This window comes from Octopus bimaculoides, chromosome 4 (assembly GCF_001194135.2).
Source record: "Octopus bimaculoides isolate UCB-OBI-ISO-001 chromosome 4, ASM119413v2, whole genome shotgun sequence".
Lineage (NCBI taxonomy): Eukaryota > Metazoa > Mollusca > Cephalopoda > Octopoda > Octopodidae > Octopus > Octopus bimaculoides.
The window spans coordinates 63,294,654-63,306,333 of record NC_068984.1 but is presented as its reverse complement, the minus strand read 5'-3'; positions in this window follow the sequence as shown (position 1 = coordinate 63,306,333).

The window sequence follows — 11,680 nt, the reverse complement described above, 5'->3', positions numbered from 1 at the left end:
TATATATAGATATATATATATATAGATAGATAGATAGATAGATAGATAGATAGATAGATAGATAGATAGATAGATAGATAGATAGATGGATAGATAGATTTCTATAAGCGTTTTTTAATATATTTTGTATAATGTACTTGTATTTTATTATACATGGATTCTTATGTCCCATAAGCGAGTATTGTTACAATTAATGCCAGTACTGGACGGTTGCAGAAGCAGCGGAATGCTTGATTACATGTCGTATCAGTAGTCAATTTAGTTTCCTTCATGTCTGAGGTGAAATTTCATCAGATTGATTTTGTTTTCCGTTCATATGTGGAAAATAATATGCTACGAGACATAAATCATTAAATCATGATTGAAACGAATTACTATACCGCTCCTGTAATAACGAGTATTTTATTTATATTCAGTGTAATAGGTCTCACATACCTGGAATAGTTTCGGATTAAATCTCTCGCACAATAAAGCTACATCCCTTCACACTTCAAGTCCGTATCCTAAAGAACTTAACTTCGCATTTCATCCCTGTGGCCGCAACTCCTTTCATACCAATCAGTGTGGTGGTTGGATTTAATCGTGTATATTCCACATAAAACATTTCAAGCTTTCTAATGCCTGTATTACCGATTATTTAAGACGTTGCTTATATATCAATGTTTAGTACAAATGGTAGATTACAACTTTAATACATTGTAATACTTTGTGTGCGGACAGAATAGTGAGAGCGTCGAAGAGAATGTGGTATGTAGTTACGGCTCTTTAATTTTGAGTTTAAATCGCACCGAGGTTGCGTTTGCCTTTCATCCTTACGGGGCATGATGTAATCAATTCCTCCCTCTCCCGTAAAATTATGGCCTTGACTCAACGCTAGAAATCAATATTTGCGTTCTATGTTATCACCTAATGCGCTATAATTTGTTGATATAATTGAAACGTAAATTATTGCGTCAAAGTTAGAAGTTATTATAATCAATAGTGATTAAAACCTCGTTGATTGGTAACTGTAAAATCTGCAATAGCAACTACAATTCCATTAAAGAGAGCAGACAGCAACGTTAAAAAGGATCAGCTTCCATATCGCAGAAAAATACAAGTTTTTGGAGATGAAGAAGGGGATTCAGATACTGTCGGTTGTCCAATCGTTAGAATCCGATGTGATGGCATAACAAATGACACAGACTAACCATACAACGATTTGTTTATGAGAAATATTCCACCGCTCTAACAGAAAGGAAAGCAAGCACAAACAACAGCAATGGAATGAGCCATGACTGCAGGTCAAGTAAATATTCATAAGCACTCGCGAAAATATCAACTTGAGATTCTGAATTCTCAGAATCACTACAGAAACAATTTATAAACGATATCATTTTTGCAGGGAATCAATTTGTTCATTTTTGATGTTGGTGAGGTTGTAAGCGTAATTTTTCATGTTTTTGCAATGAGTTCAAAGTTTGCATTTCGAGTTTATTATTCTTGCGCTAAATAATATATTATTGGAATTATTTTCTATCTCTAGTATTTCAAGAGAGTGGAAGCAGTCTAGTATTGATATGAACCGTACTCCGATCATAGAATTTACACGTGTTGTGAGAATGTTCAATACTGTACGCATTTGTGATACATAATTTATGTGTGGCAAATAAAATAAATTTTAATGAGTGTTACTTAACTATGTCCCAATATTTTGTCACTACATCAACAGAGACATCAGTAGCAGAAGCGAGGAGCAAGATATATTTTTGGAAAATGGGAAAATTCGAGTTGCCAAAAGATTTTGAGCCACGCTGCTAAGCTATACTTAACAAAGAATGGCAGGAGATTCTTCCTTAACACACCGGTGAAAGTGCAAGAAGACATTAAAGAAAAACCGTTATATATAAATGTATATCTTTAAAGACCAGGAGCCTGGAGCGACGCAGGCTCAGATCGAAAAATTCAGGTCTAGGTTTTAAAAGCTTACGTCACTCGTACGAGACGCTTTCGCACAGCTGAAATAATATTCTCAACTAAAGAAAATGTCATAACAACACTCAAAAAGTGAGGAAATGTACCTAATTCCGACATACTTCGGTTGGAGGGTTGTCAAAATAAAGGTAGCGGATGTGCCAACAGAAACGCACATCACATTGCTGGTAGCAGCCATATTATACGACATAGAGACGAAAAAAATTTTGCAAGTCCACAAAATGGCAAAGAAGGATTGGTCAGGCATGGGCCTGAGCTTGTGGTTACACGGCGATCTGAGTAGTAGCGAAACCACCCTGAACTGATCAACCTGCCTAATGGAAAACAGTTATTTATTGCGATAGAGCGCAGAAAGCCGAAATGTCACATTTGTGACGTAACAACCCACTAACCCCATGCCAAGCAAAGAAAAATAAAACCGCTGTCGCAGATATCTCAGACACAACAGAGCAGCAACAAAACAACAGGAACTGGAACAGGAACAACACCAACAGCATCTGTACCAAGGGCAGCAGCATTCAAAACCAAAAGAACAGTATGTAAGAGAAATACATTTAGCATCATCAGCAGCAGCAGCAAACACCGGAACCTCAACCGAGAAAAGCTATAACAATACTTACACCATTGCAACTGAGAGAAGTCACAGCCACACCAGACCACCAGCTTAGAAATGTTTGATTGTGAAGATATAATCCTCCTCGTTGCAACAGATTTTTCTGTGAGCACTCATCGAACGAGAGAAATAGTCTTTGAAACCCACCAGAATGGATTCTGGAAAGAGGAAAAAGAAAAACAATTACAAAATGAAAAGCGTGATACATGACTAAACCAAAAAGATTAGAGGAGGAGGCACAGAAACCAATAAAGCGTTACACACTCACATACCCGAAATCAAAGCAATTGCAAACATCAACACTACAAAAGCCACCATTACAAACACCTCAACAAACAAAATCACACAACAGTCCAGATCAACAACATGAACATCAATCTCGAGGCTTCTCTAATTACACAGCCATTGACACGAACAAAAAAACTTGAGAAACATATTCAAAAATACACAAATATTACTCTAAATAAATACATCACACCCCCGCGTAACAGAGGTATTCATCTAAAAACTGAAAGCAAAATATCCTAAAGAAATAAGAAATTTCCGCGGGGCCATAAATAAAATGCTCTACAAAGAAATGTTTACGGAGACACCCACAAATAACTAGGACAAAACATCTGTCTCTTCACAGAAATACAAAAAGTGATTCTCTTCATTCTCCTTATCTTTCACAAACATGGCCTTGGCATTCCTCAGAATAGGCAGGATAAATATGCGTGGCCTGAGGATGCGTTGGAAACAGGGTTATCTACTCAATGACCTGAGGTCAGGAAGTTTAGATTTAGCGACTATCAGTTAAACCAGACTCTCCAACCGACCAAATGTCGGTGGATATGAGATTTACTTATCTCCTAGCCAACCGAGAACGTGAGAGGGGTGGAACTGCAGTGTTGTTCGCCAGAATTCTAGATCTCAAGACAAAGACCATTTTCAGGGACTCAGAAAGTAAATTTGTGGTCCTCGATATAAGCAGATGCGACGGGGCCGCATTCAGACTGGTGGCTGTTTATGTTCCGATAGGAGCAAGACAACCAGATTTCTTCAGGTGTCTGGAGGTCTCCTTAGAGGCGTCTCAACATTTATTGCTAATGGGGGGATCGGAACGCCATCTTGGACACACGCTTGGATTGAGTGGGCCTAGCTGATAGAAGCTTTTAAGTTTCCCTGCATAGAAACTTCTAAGTTTCCCTGCACTTTCACTGCTTCAATTATTTCTTCTTTACTCTCCTTGGCATACCATGCTTGGCTATCCTCATTTTCCCCTACACAACCTTCGCAACGCACTACTCCCCGTCTTCTTTCCCTCCTCTTTACATAACATTTTGACATATCACTCTTGGGGTGTAGTTTCTTGTTCATTGTCATTAATTTACGTGTTCTCTGGTCTTTCTCTTGTAATTCATACTTCTTCCAAGATGCTATTCCTGCCCCATATCTCATCATAGAAACACCCCACGTGTTAATTGCTCAAATCTTATAGAAACCACTTAGCTTCGACTGGAGCACAAACGGAGCTCTCAAAAACTCTTACCTGTACATTTCTTTGATCTTGTGCTTATTCAACTTGTCACTTCCAATGATAACCATGCACTTATATCTTTCCTCTTCGATTTCCCTTATAGTTTCACCATTTTCCAGCTTGATTCCCACGGATTTTACTGATTTCCCCCTTTTGAGAACCATTACATCACATTTCTCAATACCAAATTCCATGCTAGTATCTTTGTAAACACCTGCACAGCTGCCCTCAAACTCTCGATTTCTGTCTCAGTGTTAGTGAATAGCGAATAGGTCATCCATAAACTACAGGTTGTTTACTTTCACCCTGCCTAGCATGTACCTCACACGCATCTTTCTTAAAACGCTCGTTGGTGGCAGAAGTATTATTATTATTGTTATTATTATTATTATCATCATCATTATAGCCTTTGCACAGCTTCTGCCACTGAAGATGTACTACAGTGTCAGCTGTTCACTACCAGTGAACTAAGGTAACACCTCTTATTTTTCGAGCACCTTCCGGAGTATTCGAGTGGTTCCAAGCAGTGCTGTTTTCTGCAAGTGCTCCACCTTGATTGCAGCCACTATTTGTCCCATGTACTTCTCGAGATTTTTGCTTACTGTTCTCAGGCCTCCGACAATTATTGGTAATACTACTACCTTTTTCATCGACCTCAACCGCTTAACTTCCCAAGCTAACCTGCCATATCTCTCGACTTTTCTTTCTTCCTTATCGCATAGCTTGTTATCAGCTAGGCATGCTATATCTATGATCCAGCATAGTTTTCATTTATTTCTCAATTAAGACTACGTCTGGCTTCCTATTCTCTAGTTCATAGTCGCACTAAATCATAAAATCCCACAGGATGTTTGCATTTTCATTTTCGATGATGCCTTCGGGAATGTGTTCGTAACACAGTGTAAAAATGCACCGGAAACTTTAGTCATCTGTCAGGTCGCAACAAGGACATCAGAAAGATAATACTTTCCTAAAGATATGTACTGTGCGCAATGAGGCTACTTTTTGCAAGACATCAATCTTGCATGGGATTTCCAGTTGCCTAAATAAGTTTTGGAGTTTCAATAGGATTGATCTTAACGCTCCGATCACCAGTGGAATCGCTTTTACATTACCCTCTCGCATTACATAGAGTCTTGCCATTTCCACGTTCAATTCGGTGTACTTGGCGATTTTTTCAATCTCTTTACTCACAACATTCATGTCATTGGGTACGGCTACATCAATGATCTGACATGTCTCTCTTATTCAATATGACAATATCCGGCCGACGGCGTTCGACTACACGATCCGTCTGAAATCATATTCCCAGAGTATTGTTACTCTTCCATCCTCCTGTATAACTTTACTTGGTACATGCTCACAACAGTTTTCTGTTACTTCGTATTGATATTTACGGCATAAGAGCCAATGAAAATACACACACACTTTATCGTGGCGGCGCTTGTAGTCTCTTTGTGCAAGGCTCTCATAATCCACTTATCAAGTGGGTTACATTTTTCACTCTCCTTCCACAGAGTCTTCATTTCTGGATGTCAGAAGTTTTATTGATGTTATGCTTCACTAAATTGGTAGCGAGAGCCTGGCCTTGTGCAGCAATGATAAGGCTTTCGGTGTTACGCTTGAAATTACCTCGCTCAAGCCATGCACACGATGCTGTATTATCTTTAACGTCTTGTGTATTCCTTTCAATCTGTCCATGCATTCTCATTTCAAGAAGGTCTTCATTTCTCGTCCCCTCAGCTCCTCCGTTAAACTCTGCCGTGCCCATCATTTCATTTGCATTTACACCCAATTTTTTTGCGGCATATTGTAGCAGGTCTTCATCACTATTTATGAAATACTCAGCAAGTGCTCCCCTTTCACTCCTTATACAATGGTCTATACTAATTAGTCCTCTACCACCATTCTTACTTTTCATATACAGTATGTTTAAGTTTGCTTTAGGGTGTAGCGCCCCGTACAGCGTCATCAACTTGCTCGTACTTCTATCCGGTGTTGATATTTCCTCCTTTGTCCTTTTAAGAGTGGACGCACTATATATGACCACTGCAACTGCCCAGATATTAATTGCGGTAATCAAATTTTTGGCATTTAGATTGGATTTCAACACCATCTTCACCCTTTTTTGATCTGCCTCGCTGACCTTAACTGTTATTTCTCTGTGTAGGATGTCATGCAGCTCCAAAATCCCTAAATATTTATACCCACTACCGTCGGATTCACCCATGGTTTCTACTGGCAGTAACCGCAATCCTCAGCAGGCTGCTTTCTTCCCTCTTTTCGTATTAAGTACTGAGAATTTTGTAATCCTAAATTCCATACCGATGTCCCTACCACACTTCTGGAACTATTTTGGTTAAGATTTACTAAATATGGTATTTTGTATGTTCGCACAGAGAAAACTGTAGTATTCTTAGAATAAAAAGGATGTTTACATTTTTGAATACTGAGTGAGAAAGGAAAGGATAGGTATTCACAGAAGTTGTAGATATCAAAGTTTTTTAAAGCTGATCGTTTGTATGTTCGAAAACTGTAGACATGTAAGTTTCTTAACTTGTTTTGAGAGAAATTTAAAATACTCCCAGGAAATTGTAGAGGTTCCAGTGTTTGTGAGTTATTTTTCAGTTGTCCTGCTGGGTTGTATTAGTGTTTCTGTCTGCAGCTGCTGACTGGTTAGAGCAGCGAAGAACACGTCCAGCTGTTGTCAAGGCTGGCGCTATTATTCCGTATTATTATTATTATTATTATTATTATTATTATTATTATTATTATTATTATTATTATTATTATTATTATCATTATTATTATTATTATTATTATTATTATTATTATTATTATTATTATTATTATTATTATTATTATTATTATTATTATTATTATTATCTCAGTATGGATCAATATCAAAAATATTTTTTGCTATTAGTTCCTGAAATATATGTTTAACTGAAAATTTCCTCTTCACAATATATAGACGTTGTTCCGTTTAAATATTTGTAGATAACATTTGAGTCAGTTGATGAGAAGCTTGAAATAGTGAAATCTAAAGAATATGTCAAAATAATAGATATGGCACAACAACATTGTACATCTCCCTCGCTTTATCTCTCTCTTTCATATTCATTGTTTCTTTATCCTCATCTGAATTTCATAGCATTTCGGTTAAGAGTGACAGTTCGGATTATTACATTGACACAGCATGGCACATGTTCGGTAGATGGATATGTTCGAAGACGAAGCTTGATAAAAGTTGCTGTTGTCAAAGTAAGTAATATTTATGGAAGAAAATTATTCATCCATATTCCGAATTCAATTGTTTTTCTTAACCCTTGCCAATATGGTTTGGATTGTGTGTGACGAATTTACATTGCTTCAATTCTTTCAATGAACATTAGATTTACGAGGAAATGTTATCTAAAAGCCTCTTGAATCCTGTTTTTATTGTAAGCTCTGTCAAGTTATACGAGTATACCGGATATTTTCTATCAATAATCTATCTATTTATGTTCTTTTATTCCGGAACACACAGCACACATATTACTGTGCTTTATGTCCGAAGAATTGATGTAAAGCGATTGTATATTTCATAAAGAAATAAAATCGTTTAAGGGAGATATATTTCGTGTTATCTTTTGTACTATTTATTTTTCTTTCTTTCCCTGTCTTACACTTGATTGACGATTATGATGTTCGCAGAATAAAATACAGAGGGTAAACCACTCCAGTAAAGGAATATATGATTTATATCTTCAACCTATACATGTCAAGACAATTCTTGTAATATAACGGCATCAAGTCTTGCAATGAATTTATAGCTAATAATAGTTGATTACTTTAATTCTTCAGATGCTAAATGAACTGTAGATAGCGTTTTCCTTGCAATTTTCTTTTTAAATTCGTTGACAGAATTCTTCCAGTCTGTCTATCAGAGGTACTATTATATGTTTTACATTATTTGCCAAATCCATTAATCCTAAAACCCAATGAAATGGCCAACTGATGAAGTAACAGTTCTGCAGGCAGGAGCATTCAGAAGAAGAAAGCAAACCTTAAATTTTCGTTTTCTTTACCGGGTATCAGTTTTATTACGGTTTGGTAGTTTATATAACAATGTGGTAAAGACGTGAAAACTGAAGAAATACTGATAAAACGGAGACGTTTCAATACTCAGTTGAGTTTATATTATTTCCCCTATTTTTACTAATACAACCTCATGAAAGTTATGAACACATTATTTTTTTATCCTCCCTCAAGGTATAGGCGTTTCCTTATAAAAAGAAGTCAAACGTAGCAGAAACCGCAATGTTCCAGTATTTTATTTTGGAGCAGAAGGAATTGTTTAGACCAGCTGGTCTGCTACATATTTTGGTGATGGTTGGCGAGGTGACTTCCAGGGCGCCATTACAAATTCTCAAGAAATTCTCAAGAAATTATCAAGATATGATTGTTCGTCATCTACATGTTTTAAACAAAAATGAGGGGCATTTACTAAACAAGCCATAATTTAGCCCTCAAGAACAACCGATGGAGAAAATGTAACCAGTTCCCTAACGTTCTCATTAGTTTATTTTTATAACGATCACGAATGTACAACATATTACTTTGTTACACAAAGTAAATAACAACAGAATTATGGGAGCGATGCTCTTTCCGTGTCGATAGACGAATACCAAAACAATAATAATCCTTTTCTACTATAGGCACAAGGCCTTAAATTTTGGGGGATGGGGCCAGTCGATTATATCTACCCCAGGACGCAACTGGTACTTAATTTATCAACACCTCGGCAATTCTGCCAGCCCGCCTTCTTAACAGCAAAAATAATAATCCTTTCTACTAAGGGCACAAGGTCTAAAATTTTGAGGAGTGGACTAGTCGATTATATCGACCCTAGTGTTTCACTGGTACTTACTTTATCGACCCGAAAAGATGGAAAGCATAGTCGACCTCCGTAGGATTTGAAATCTGAACGTAGTGACGAGTGAAATACCGCTAAGCGTACTGTCCAGCGTGCAAATGATTTTGCCAGCTCGCTGCCTTCTATAAAAATGATTTCAAATATTTCCCACAAGGGCAGCTTGGGAGAGGTAGGGATGAATCGATTACATCGACTCCACTGTTCAACTGGTACTTATGTTATCGACCCGAAAGAATGAAACGCTAAGTCCACCTCGGTGGAATTGGAACTTAGATCGTAAAGATGGACGAAATGCCGCTAAGCATTTTGCCTGGTATACAAACGATTCTGGCAGCTTGATACCTAATAACAACAACAGCAGCAACAACAACAACAGCAACAACAGCAACAACAGCAATAATAATGGTTTAACATTTTGATACAAGGCCAGCAATTTCTGGGAGGATAATTGCAATCATTGACCCCAGTACATTATCTATGCAAGCTAGATTCCAGAGACATTGCATTTGCGTTGTGCGTATACGTTTAGTGCGCACAACTTATCTCGTAGACGGATTTTACTGCCAACAATAGCCATAAGGAAAATCTCAGCTTTTCAAAATATAAGGCAGATTATATTAAAGTAGGTAAATAATTAAAGGAAACTTTAGTTTCTAAATTTCACATTCTAGAGATAATTTTTAGAACTAAAGTAAACTAATGCATTTCAAATGATAGTTTTTATATTAAAATGTTTTTAAAAGCCATTGGAAGTATTAGATATTTGAATTAAGTATTTGAAGATTTGCTGATTATTAAGCAACTCTGTCAAAACAGGTATGTCACTAATTTCGAGAGAGGGTAGTTTGTAATTAGAAGTGATCATATAGGGAAGATTGTGATGAGATCATCGCGAAATAGATATTTGATTATAAGGTTCGAACATGATATTTCAGGCAAGTTTTAACATTTGAATTAAAATCAGATTAGAACTGAAATTTATCAAACTTTATCAAATGCTAATTATTTTATTTGTAATTGAGTAGATGGTTGCTACCGATGACACGCATATACACAGAAATTTAATGTTGCTATTCTACCGCCGCTGCTTGACGCGTTTTGTCTGCTACTTATATACATCTGTGTTTTTAGTACTATACGTCTATACTGGATGCATTCTAGAAACGAATATCCCAGTTTCGGGAATTTCTGCAGCGTATCCACGTTAAGTTAGATATACAGAATCTTATTTTGAATCAGTACCGCTTCAGTTACTATAATTTAATAATTGAATATACCTTATGAATCAATATAACTGACATATTCGCAGAATTCTCTTGCACTATTTCCAACACATCCGTCACATTACTCGACATTTCAGTCAACAAACACCACTCTACTCTCACTACCTCAATCCATTACAAGCCCACTGACTCACACTCATACCTTAACTTCTCCTCCTCCCATCTTACCCACACCAAGATCTCCATTCCCTACTCCCAATTACTCCGTCTGCGCAGGCTCTGCATTGAAAACCATGATTTTGAGACTAAGTCTCAACTCATGGCTCGCCACTTCACCCTTCGTGGATATCCCCTCGCCACTATCCATTGCCAGAGCACGTTCTGTAGACCGTGCCTGTGCTCTTACTCCCTGCACCAGTCCTGCCGTTGCCCGTCTCCCATTTCCTTTCACCTACCACCCTTCCACCTTTCTCCAACACACCATTCTCCGAGCCTTCCGCTGATTCCAGTCCAACCCCTCCACCTCACACATCTTCTCTAACCTACCCCTCACCTCCTTCAAACGAGCCCACAATCTGTGTGACCTCCTGGTCCACATTTCTTCCGTAACTCCACCTCTCAACCTGACTCGTTCCCCTGCTCCCGCCCACGCTGTTGCACTTACCCATACCTCTCCACCACCACCACCCTCACAGACACCCATCATCGTCTCTATCATATAAACGACTCTTTTACCTGTCCTTCTAGCAACGTCATTTACTGCATCTCCTGCTTTTTTTGCCCGTCTCTGTACATCAGTCAAACGGGACACCACTTGGCTGACCGGTTCGCGGAGCACCTCGAGACATCAAACTCGGCAATAACACCCAGGTCTCGCATCAATTCTGCTCTACCGGTCATTCACTACAACACCTGTCAGTGTTCGGATTGTCTTTGAACAAGGACCATCTTGACTCCCGCCTTCGCCGTGAACAGTAAGTATTCTTCTATCTTCACTGGTGAATACCCCATCCACCCCACTCTCACACAAGCCACCCCTACCGCCACCCACAGTCCTACCTCGACAACACCACACTACCCGACATCACTCCACATACACTGACCACTTCCCAGCACCCACACCAGAAACCATCATCTGCACACCCACACATTACAGACGCACACACCTACACATGCACACATCGACAGACTTCAAAACCACTAGCCTCTATCCACACACACACATTTACACATTCACACACACACACACACACACACACACACACACACACGTTTTGGGATTACCAATACTTTATTATCTCCCCTTCTTTCAACGTCTCTTTCTACCTGTATTGTATTCAAGAATAATATACTGAAAAGCGCAGACACCATCAAAATTTGGCATGTATATGTAATTTAAATTTTCATTTTTACAAACATGTAGTTTTTGGTTT